This window comes from Lissotriton helveticus, chromosome 2_1 (assembly GCF_964261635.1).
Source record: "Lissotriton helveticus chromosome 2_1, aLisHel1.1, whole genome shotgun sequence".
Taxonomy (NCBI): Eukaryota; Metazoa; Chordata; class Amphibia; order Caudata; family Salamandridae; genus Lissotriton; species Lissotriton helveticus.
In genome coordinates, this window is record NC_136059.1 from 1948108581 (window position 1) to 1948120257 (window position 11677).

Consider the following 11677-nt stretch of genomic DNA (forward strand, 5'->3'; position numbering starts at 1 on the left):
AAGGAGATTGCGTAAAGGAGGCATACATGGTGTGGGATAGCGCTGACGGGGAGGCGGAGATCGGACGGGAGAGACTGAGACCGGAATCTGAGCACGGTTCCCTCCGCTGCAGAGGAGCAAACATCCGGAGTTGAGCAGCGGTCGTGGGGCTCACGTATAACAACCTTGGCTGCGAAGAAAGCTAAGTGCGGAGGCCCGGTGGGTGGCAAGAGTGAGCAGTGATTCCAGCTGAGGCATAGCGGCCTGAATTGGCCCATACTGGCGAGCGGTGAGTCCAGAGAGCAACTAGAACCGCCGGAGTGGTGGGCCTGACAGGTGGACGATGGTGCAAAGGGGTCCCCCCTCTTTGGTCCCAGGATCAATGAAGTGCCAGCGAGGCGCCGAAGCCTACCTGGCGCCAACTGTGCAGAGGCGTCTGGGGGCGCGCCTGGCCTGAGACTGAGTGTGCAACCATAGAAGGCATGTGGAACACAACCCAACCCTGGGCCCCTGGTGAGAGAGGAAACCGCTGGCGGGCCGACCTCAATCTGGAGGTGAGAGGGGGCACATCTAGCGAGGTGCTGGTGGGGCAGGAGTTTCCCCCAGACAGACACGCGGGTCAACTTGGTGGTTCCTAAGAGCCACGTAAAGTACGTTGAGGACCCCAGGAGTTAGAGCACTGACCTGGTGCGGCGAGTTGGTGGAGAGAGAGCCCTCGCCCTCCACACTGCCTACATTGTAGAGGAGGAATGCCCGGGACACAGAGAAACAGCCGAACGCAGGGCGTTGTATCTTCTGGGGCGTACACTACAGTTACCCGGAGGAGGGACAGCCTACGCACAATACAAAATAACACAACGGTGAAGCCGAAAGTACCAGGGAGCTCCTAGACCAACAAGATGGATAATTATGCATTTCGCAAGCCCCCCCCCCCAGAGTAGCGAAGGAGATGAAGTGGCAGAGCCTTTGCTGGGGGCGATCATGGCTGCCATTGTGGACCTTAGGGGGGTGTTGTCATAGTTGTTGTGTTCCGAATTCTTACTGGTGTGCTGACACAAAATAAATCAAACAAGGTAGCTTCCCACGCAACAAGCACCTCACTCCATTAAAAGAGAGACAGGTCCGGGCGAGCGGATTAGGGAGGGAAATAAATAAGTATGCCGGAAACCCAGGAAACCAAAACAAAGAAAATTAGAATATGGTCCTGGATTGTAAACAGGTTGAATAATAGGATAAAATTAACTGTAGTGTTGCAGTTCATTAAGAGCCATGCCCCAGACGTCATCTTATTGCATGAAATGCATCTCCATGGTAATTGATGCATGGCCCTGGACTGCTTCGGCTAAACCCTCCTTGCACAGTAAGGCTACAGTATGGGCTCTAGGGGGGTTGGGTACATTGTGTAAAACCTCACTCCCATACCGAAATGATAGGACCTGGACAGATCCACTGGGCAGATTTGTAGCAGTGAGCGGCTATTGGGAGGGTGTACAGCTCAACTTCTGCTCTGCATATTCACAACCAGGGCTAGAGACTTCCACAGTAATCACACTAGGGAACAAACTACTAGAGCTCCCGGAGGGCCGCCTGTTGATGGGAGGGGACATGAATTAAATAATCTCCACAGACCTGGAAGTGATGGGGGTCTCAGCATGGGAAGAAGAGTGGGTAGACTGGGAGACTTCCTGCGTGCACTGGGCCTCACTGACATACGGAGAAGCCATCATACATCTGCTAAACAGTACACACCCCTGGGAGCCTGTCCAGACTTGAGTACTTATTTACGCATGACAGTGGCTGGGGAGAAATCGTAGATGCCAAACATGTGGCACGAGGAGTGTCAGACCATGCTCCAGTAGAGGTAGCCCTGAGAGGCCCAAGAAGGCTCCACATCATGCCCCAGAGGATAAATCCCTGGTATCTCAAAGACAAGGAATTTTAGTAATCTATTTAGTCATTATGGTTAATTCTGTTTTATTAATCCTTAGTTTGTTAGTCTGTAATTGTAATGTATTGGTTTCCTTTAGAATGTTCTCCTGCTGCTTAGTTTCTTTAGAATGTACATGATTGATTCTTGAGTTGGTGTCTGTTGGAGCTGGCTGCCTCCAAGCTAGCTCCTCTTCCATGTAACCTTACAATAAATCTTCTCAAGACAATTCCTGTTTCCTGTGTAATCACTACAGAATTTACAGTAGAAACGAAGGGGGTGGGGTTAAACGCTTCTTCAGTGAGAATGTGGGATCGGTGGACTCTGAGATTACACTATGCGAAGCATTTAAGACTGTAGTGAGAGGGCAGCTACAGGGAAAGATAGGGGCGTTCAGGAAAGAGGCGAAGTTGAAGAGCATTACCCTGGAGGCTGAGACTCTTAACCTAGAGGACACCATAGTGGAAGACACGGTCAATACTCTGTAGCTCCATCAGCGGCTAAAATAAAAGCAGAAAGAACTGAAAACTATCTTAGAAGACAGTGCAAGAGCACAAGCTCTGGCCACACAACATAGGCTATATGAAGTGAGGGACAAAGCTGGCAAACTCCTGACATGGTTGGATAAGAAACAAACTAAGAGGAGCTGTGCTCCGGAGATAATTGACAAGGAGGGACAGCACTTCCAAACTGGGGAGGTGATAGCAGAGGCACTTGCTACTTATTATGAAGAAATATATTCCTCCACAATGAAAAGAATGGAGGCGGAATGTAGGGAGTTCCTAACGGATATACGTCTACCCCAGCAGGCAGAAGGTGACAGGAAAATTTTGGAGGGCGATCTAACGATAGATGAACTTACCAGTGCAACCCGAGCACTGCAATCCAGAAAAGCGGCAGGGCCCAACCTCCTCCCGTTGAGGTTGCTCAAATGTACATTGAGTAAAATAAACAGATCACCTGCTAGCCAAGTTCACGGAAGCGCAGGAGAGGGGAGTTCTCCCCCGCAACCAAAGGACGGCACTAATAGTGGACATCCCCAAAGAAGGGAAACCCCCAACATACTGCGGCTCCTACAGGCCTATCTCCCTACTGAATTATGAGGTGAAAGTGCTGGCCAAGAGCCTCTCCATGCGTCTCTGTAAGGTCATATCTACACTAATTCTGGATTTATGCGACATTGGGGTACCTGACTTAACCTAAGGCATTTGTTTGGGGTCCCTCATTTGACGAGGGGAAGAGTCAGACACAGCAGCAATGGCCTTGCGCAGTGTAGAGTGGGACTACGTCTTTGCTGTTCTGGAGCACCTAGGGTTTGGTCCAAAATGTATTGGCTGGGTAAAACTGCTTTATTGCAGGCCATTGGCAAGAGTACGAGTTAATGACCGGGTGTCCAGGGAGATCTCCCTGGTGAAGGAAACGAGGCAGGGTTGCCCCCTCTCACTGTTTCTGTGTGCCCTGGCTTTGGAGCCGCTGGCGGCATGGACCAGGCAGGACCCCCTGAATTGGGGCATACCGGTGGGGGGTGAGGGGGAATGGGAGGAACCAATCGCCCTTTACGCAGATGATATTCTACTATATGTACTCGGGCCACGGCAGTCAGTGGACAGAATACTTAAATATTTAGAATTCTCACAGAATACTCAGGGTATCAGATTAATTGGGACAAATCCCTCTTATCCCACTAACAGTGGGCATCCCCAACCTGCCATTCCGATGCAACGTTCCCACAGAGACTAGGAACTTCAAATATTTGGGCTTTAGCATGACGAGAGACCCACAGGAATTGCACCAACTGAACCTAATACCTAACATGGTGACGACCTGCTGAAATCTTCAAGCATTATCCCTCTAAGGAGGTGCTAGTCCACATGACATGAAAAAGCACGCTCTACAAAATCATGGCACATCTGCAGAGGCGTGAGTGGGCCTTGGGTCAGAGGATGGTGTTTGGTGTTAGCTATCAAATTGTAAACCGTAGTAGGCTTGAATTTGGGAGTTAATTCCTGCTTAATGAGGTTCTATTTATATCTGGATAATGCTTTTTTTTTTTTTACAATTCCTTGTAGCACTCTGAAGCAGTATACGGCTGCATGTTGTCACTATGTGAAACCACTAAGCAAACAAGCATTGGCATAGCCAATAGGTCTCGCCTTTGGGACCTTATAAGTGCTTAACCATGCAACAGTTGATGTTGTTGCACCAAGGATATTGTGCTTCATAACTAAATACTTATATGGTCCCAAAAGCGAGACCTATTGGCTATGCCAATGCTTGTTGTCATAGGCAGAGGTAGCTACAGTTAATGGGCATAGTAGGCAGCTATCTACAAGCAGAGCTCAGGGCATAGGGATAGGCTGGTGACTCCGCAGGCAGAGCTGGCAATGGCAGGCTCTGAATTATGGGAGAGAGTGGAACACAGGGGTTTCACTGTGTCTGGGTTCTGGATTTTTGGCTACTTGTACAGGATGTCAGCACAATGTCCGCCTTTCCATGTCCAACTTCCCATGTCAGTCCTTGCGCTACAGTGGATTGACAACCTTTTTTCAGCTGTGTATAGACATTAGGGACACAATTGTAAACAAGAATTAGAAAAACATCTAATCCTGTATTTAATTTTATTGCTGTAATAAAAGTAAAGAAGCAAAAACGTGCTTAATGCTCAGGTGACCCCACATGAATAAAGTTTGAGAACAAGGTGTGTGTATAAACAGAATCCTGCAATGGGTCATACAATCTCAAAGTCTCACTTTCGTTTGTGTGTGTGTGTGTGTGTGTGTGTGTGTATATAGAATCCAGCAAGGGTCTATGGCTGGATTCTGTATATACTCCTAACCTGTTATTGAACGTTATTCACAGGTAATCATTTGTGCTCTGAGCTTTTAAATGTGCATAGAAATTTAATTAAAGTATTATATTTTTTCAAATTTTTGTGTTTTGTTGTGTGGCCTTTGATTTTACGCAAGTTTGAAATTAATTGCACTTCAAAAACATTGTATTTATACCATTGGGAGCCACTTTACGTGTATCAGTTGCACAGGTTCTGGCCAGTTGGCTGCCCTTGTTGTAATAGCACGTCTAGAGTGTGACACCTTTACGAAGTCCACACGGAAGGAGTGGGTCCAATCATGCAGCTAAGAAGGACTGCAGCATAATGGCCACACGACACAGTGTGCCACAGTTCTAATGCATAATGTTCAAATAGGGGTTGTAGGGTGCCCACCTTTTTCTTCTGTTTTATTTGTTTTCATTTTTAACCATAATAATCCTGGTTTGCGTGCTCGTCGGTATAGTGCCATACCCAAATAGCATCCATATTAATAACAACGTGAATAGAAGAGGCAACATTTTGCTCCAAACCGGCCGCACAGCCATGACGCCAATCTGGCAAACAGTTCATTTCCTTCACATTTTCAACCAATGTTTGTCAACGTAACCCATTCACAATGTATCTTTCTTAATATTCAACATTTCCTTCAATCTACACGCGCGATGTTAAGCCATTTTCAAGTTTCTAGTGTAAAGGCTGTACCCATCCGGACCTCTTGCTTAAACACAAGTGCAGGGGTTCATCCTTGCAGCGTTTTTTGTGAAAACCAATGCATTTTGGGCCTCAAGTGCCCTTCATCAGGGTACGCTAGAAACAACAATAAAACGAATATTCATTACCGCCGTAGCAATACTTAACATCATCACCCTGCATCAATACAAAATACAGCATTTATTATCTCTCCCACACTTATTATCTTCATAAAGCCCCTTAAGAAAAACAATATGAATGTTACCCATGTCTTCATGGAAAGCTAATCTTCATCCCTTATGAGTTACCAACAATCCCTTCCGTTCTGTGCAACAAACATTAACCCCTCTTTTGAATGTAATCTGCGCCTTACTAAACCTTTTTGCTCATCTCCTAGTATACATTCTCACTCTATCCACCCAGTCCGTTCTTCAAGCCATGTTGCCCTGACAGCCACCTGACTCTCTCCTCGACCCCAGTCATAAACTGATTCTATCTAAAAGCCTGGAACCAGACCAGTATGGCTTAGCGTCGACAGCTCCTCCACCCAAATGAGCCACAAAACACGAAATCTCAACACCATTCAAATACATAATAGCTTTAACCCATCAGCATATATCATGGGATGAAACTGGACCATAAGGCTTTCTAAAAGAAATGAGTAATTGAGTACAGGAGGATCTTAAATCTGGCTACACACACCTTTTGATAGGAAGGAAAACTGGGATAATCAAAGTCTTAGTTCGTCTGGATATTTGGATACACATCAGAATGAGAAAAACATCTACCTGTTACTTAAAGAGCACAAATATCAGTTTTTCAAATAATAGTTTCAGTAATGGATATCTTACAGATATTGACAGTCAAATGTGCATATGTGCTGTGTAGCAGCTCGGTGCAAGTGAGGTGTGATGGAACGAAGTAATTGTTGATACATTAGCAGTGTGTGTCAGTCTGATAAAGCCAATTATCAGCATTTTCAACCTCGGTAGTAAGTCACCATCAAGTAAATAGTATTTTTCAGTCACTTAAGATTTTTTTTTTATATTGGGATTCATATGAGGTGTCAGTGGTGAATAATATATTCTAGGTCCAGTGATGATCATTTATGTTTAGGGTCACATTGCTAGTAAGTAGATCCACTGATGGTAAATTCTTTGGAGAATTAGCATCGACAGTCAAGTAAATGGTAAGAACATTTCCGCAGGAACTTGGCACCAAATGAAATCAAAAACTCACATGCTATGAATAAGATCCGTAGCAGTGGGTGAATAAAATCAGTGGGCATGTGGTTTAAATGAAGCTGATGTGCGTGATGGGCAGATTTTAAACATGGAGGTCGCATGTATTGTATGCCAAAATTAGGGTAACAATCCTCTTTAAGAATAGAATTACAATGGGCTCAAAGCTGAAGAAAATATTGAAGTAATAGATTAAAAGCTTATATGTAAGAAAAGACTAGGGCACGGACATCAAACATGAAGTCGATAGCTTGGACTGTGAACGTGTAAATCAAGAGTGATTCAAACATATAATGGCTGGGGTCACAGGAAATAAGGTACAAGTCATAGTCACATTAAAATATTTAAAGGAGGGCAGTTATAAAGATAATAATTAAAACAGTAGTCAATAAAGGATCAGAATAATTAAATCATTTCTGTTGTTCTAACTCTAAAAACATTATTTTATGCAAGAAACATCACTCATTTATACCAAAACAAACTTCAAGTCACACATAAATTAACAGTTGCACGGACAAGGAATATGCAAAAATGTTAATTCAGATACAGTAACAAATTCATCATTAGCTATTTGGAGAATACATCATGTGGCTATCCATTATTCCTACTTTGTTTCATACATACACTTGATGGAAAAATAGATTGGTGTGTTCAAACTGAAGCAACTTCAATTTGGAGTTTCCTTTGCCATTTTGTATAGGATTTATGTATTGTTGCTTGTTGTACATAAAGGAATAATATATTTTGTAAATGTGGGTTTGAATTATAAAATGGCAGGATCTACAGTTAAAAATAATTCCACAACCCAAGTAGTCAATCATTAAGGACATATGTAATTTGATTGTGCTTTCATTGAAAACACGTTTATTGTACAAATAATTCTAATTTTAGTGCTTATTAGTCCATTTTAGAGTTGTGCATTTGTAGATATGAATTGCTTTATGTATAACTTTTTACCACCCCAAAGAAGTACTTTATGTCTAGGAACGAAACGTGTGCGCTGTTCTGTGACTATGTCTTCAATGAATGAGTGAAATTTTAGTTCACACTCATTAGTGTTCAAGATGACTTAAAGTCTCCCCCATTGATTTTACAATGAGGGCCTCAATGATTTGCCAGTGAACATTGTTGTTAGCAGGATTTTATTTACAATGTGAGTTACCTGAGGGCATTCATGACCTTGCAGAATATCCTGCTGTGATGCCGCCTTATATGTTTTCTGTATCATTTTGCTCACATAAATCCCAAATATTTCACTTGTTTAGCAGTCAAATTACTTTTCCTTGGGTTTACTTTTAGGCCTTCTTGAGCTAATTCCTTTAAGACGGCTTGTAGATGTTTTATATGTTTTTCCCCTGTGGGACTGTTTATGATTATGTCGTCAATGTAGACAGCAGCATAGTCATTATGGGGTTGCAATATCATATGCATCATTCTTTGAAAGGTGGCTGGTGTCCCATGTAAACCAAATGGTAGGATGGTGAAATGGTATGTTCCCCCAGGAGTGGAAAATGCAATTTCTTCAGGGTTGAGCAGAATCTGCCAGTACCCTTTACACAAATCAAGGGTACTGATATATTGAGCTCGTCCCAACCAATCAATCATGTCATCGATGTGAGGTAATGGGTAAGTATGACATTTTGAAATCTTGTTAACCTCTCAGAAATCCTTGCGAAACCTGATGGACCTATCCGGTTTTGCATCAACACTACCATTGAATTCCAGCAACTTACGGATGGCTCTATTATCCCCAATGTTGGCATTTTTTTTACTTCTTCTTTCATAGCTTGACGTCGGGCTTTGGGCATATGATAAGGTTTAAGGCATACCTGGTTTCCGGGTTCTGTAATATGGAATGTTAAATTATCTGAGTTCTTCCTGGTATTGTGAAAAAAACTTCAAACCACTGCTTTAATTGAGCTTTTAATTCCTGTCTCTTTGTTTCTTCAAGTTCTGGATCTTTACATTGTAGATCCTGCACATCTACTTCTTCACCTGAGGTGGAAAGAAGAGGAAGAGGATCCCCCCATTTCTTTACCAGGTTTACATGATATACTTGTAAATCTTGTTTTCTTTTCTCTATACAATAAGTCTCTGGGGTTATTTGATCTATAATCTTAAAGAGGCCTTGCCGTTGACTTAACATTTTTGATCAGAAGTGGCTAACAAGAGCAGCACCAAGTCTCCTATGCAGAAAACCTGTGCTTTTTTCTTCATTTTATCTCTTTTGTGCTTGTTGGTCCTGTTCTAAATGGGTTCTCACTATTCCTCTATTTCACTTAAGCGAGTTTTTAAATCACTATTATGAGCCCTTTCCTTTTCCCCAGAAAGCTTTGTAATCAGGAAAGAAAAATACATTAGTGAAGGGAAAAAGAAGAAATTAAATGCACTCAAAATTTTCTGTTGTATTATAATGGCTTCATAGAGGTGTTTGCTTGAGCGACTCACCAGAGTAGCCACAACTCTCCTAAGTTGTGGCGAGCTGGAAAGCGAAGGCTAGCAGTGTCTACCAATCCTCACTCCACCGTCCGGGCTCCTCGCTCGTCTCTTCCTCCTCACCTGGCACCGTCTCTCCTGGATGCGTTCACTCACTCTTCTGTTCAGGGTCCTCCATCGTAATGGTGCTGGTCCCTTCTGTTCTCCTATCCTCTCACTTTCTCCCAAAGTTGACATCTTCCATGTTAGGGACAGCCTCCTTTTTGTACCTATTTTTTTTTATATACTCTCTTCCTTCCTTCTGCCCCTGGAAATAGTGTCCCTCTTTACTTTCAAGGATCTGTTGGATGACATCAGCCCCTTCTCCTCTCTAGCGCTTTGTTTTCCTTTCTCTTTCAGATGCCACCGGCGCAGATTGATGATCTCCGAGGGAGCTGCATTCCTTCTTGCAGGTAAGTCCAGGGGACAGGTTGGCCCCTTTCCACAGTGACTCACTAGAGAACCAGTATCATATGAATTTGAAGATAAAGGGATTAACATTGTTGAAATGTGATATGACAATGTCAGTATTAACCTAATAGGATATGTTCAGGCAATGTTTGATAATTAATATCAGGAAGAAAATATTGTCTATTGTCCATATTTATACCAGTGCAGATTAGAGATTATGTTCAATGCTATATTTACTTGTTTTATATCAAGGCAAATGAGAGGAACAACTGGAGGGTGTATTACTTGAGAGACTACTCAAAAGACTTCATTGAGCTCTAATATGTGAAGGAGAGAGTCCTTGTATATTATGAATGATTTGGAGACATATGATTGCATGAAATGCACCTTGTTTTACTGATGATATAAAGTTTAAGATATCAGGAACCATTTGATGGACACTGTAGAGTGATGTCAGTGCAATAGAAAGATTGTATTTTATTCCAATTATAATTTTTGATAATTCCATTTTACAAATGTTAACTGTGGTTATAATTAATAAGATGTTATTCTCTTTTTTTGTTTGCTTTTGTTTTCTGTCCTTTTTTTATTTTTTTGAACAGCCCTGAAGAAGAAATTATTCACGAAACACGGGTTGGCTGTTATCAATTACTCTATATGAAGAATCATGATTGACATGCATTATTCTGTATGACGAGTCATGTCAAATTGGGCATTCATCTTTGACAATGAAAAGACTTTTTAAATTGAAAATGTATCCTTGATAATAAAAATAAATTTCCATGAAATATTCACAGTTCAAAAATGTTATATTCTCTCTCAGATAATTGGTTATATCCTGTTTTAGGTCAACCTCCGTGTTGAAATCCTCGTTTTCAATCAACCCTATCAGATGTTTGCTGTTGTATACATTTGATGTGTTCAAATATATAGAATCTTTAGAGAATAAGTCCATGTATTTACATAAATGTTCAATAATTTAATAAAACCTGAAACCATTGGACTTCCTGGGGATGTTGCTTGTGTGTTTTTTAATAATCTTGGGAAAAATATATATATAGATTGTGTCCTAGGGCATTTGGTGTTAAGATAATGAAGTTTACTGTTACCCAGAAATCTCCTGAAATGGGCAGAGATAGTGATTTTATGTATACTGTTCTTAAACTGTGACCTGGTGCAGTCCCTTGCTGCCCTAGCTCAATCCTTTCTTCCAGCACCGAGTATCGCTGTCTTCACCACTATGATTTTCTCTTCATGCTTGGTTTCTCCATGTCCCATTACTGCATGTCCATCTGGTCTACTGCTTTAGGCCCATTTTGGTACTTCTCAATGTCTCTGAACCTGTTGGTGCCACCTGATGCAGCTCAGTGCCTCCCTTGCTGAATGATGTCCTGCTGTTAAAATCGCCACAACTACCCTGGTAATGTTTCATTACCGATTTACTGTGTAAAGGATCCACCGCAGCTGCTGCTCGACTCATGTCTCGTTTCTGATACCTAGCTGGTCTCTCACCTCCCATAATTTTGGTTCTATATGCATATATGTGCCATTTCTTTGATTGCAGTGCACCCATGTGTAACTTTTTCATGCATCATGTGGAACACCTAAAGTGACTATTTTTAAAGATAGGAAAGTGGTACAGTGCTGAGAAAGCATTATTTGTGTTTGCATTCAGGGACATGTAGTTTTGTGTTTATAATGAAAACATCAAAACTACAATATCCAGATGGAATGGAAAAGCAAAGGACTGGATGAAGGACTCATCCCAGTCATACGATAACTTGAAAACGAAGTAGAGATCTCTGAAGATGCATCGTGTCAGGTCCCACCTTGCTTTCATCATTATTGTGGCTCATACACACTGTGTACTTGAACAACGGAAAACATGAGTTTCAAATGAAAGTATTTGAGAATTATAATTAGACAACACTTACATATGTGAATAATATGAAAAGAGGGAATCTTTACATTACACACGATAGTTAGAGATACATCAAATGGAGATTAGTGTAGTAAAAGCATCGTAAAATGTGCTTTAAAAAGCTAAGATGAAGAAAACACATGTAGAATAATATTAATACATATAAAATTAGTTGAACTAATGAAACTTATGCGTATCAATGG

At 42.0% G+C, this 11677-nt stretch overlaps 1 long non-coding RNA gene across 2 annotated transcripts in view; it reads left to right on the forward strand.

Moving 5' to 3' along the window:
• LOC144818963 (uncharacterized) overlaps positions 1-10561 on the forward strand; it is a 49448-nt gene extending 38887 nt beyond the window's left edge. The window contains exons 2-4 of one of the 2 annotated variants that reach the window (XR_013607186.1): positions 8619-8708; positions 9503-9555; positions 10156-10561. This is a non-coding gene — a long non-coding RNA (uncharacterized LOC144818963). The remainder of the gene's footprint in view (positions 1-8618; positions 8709-9502; positions 9556-10155) is intronic. The other variant, XR_013607187.1, reaches the window with a different exon arrangement.
• The last annotated feature ends 1116 nt before the right edge of the window (positions 10562-11677 follow it).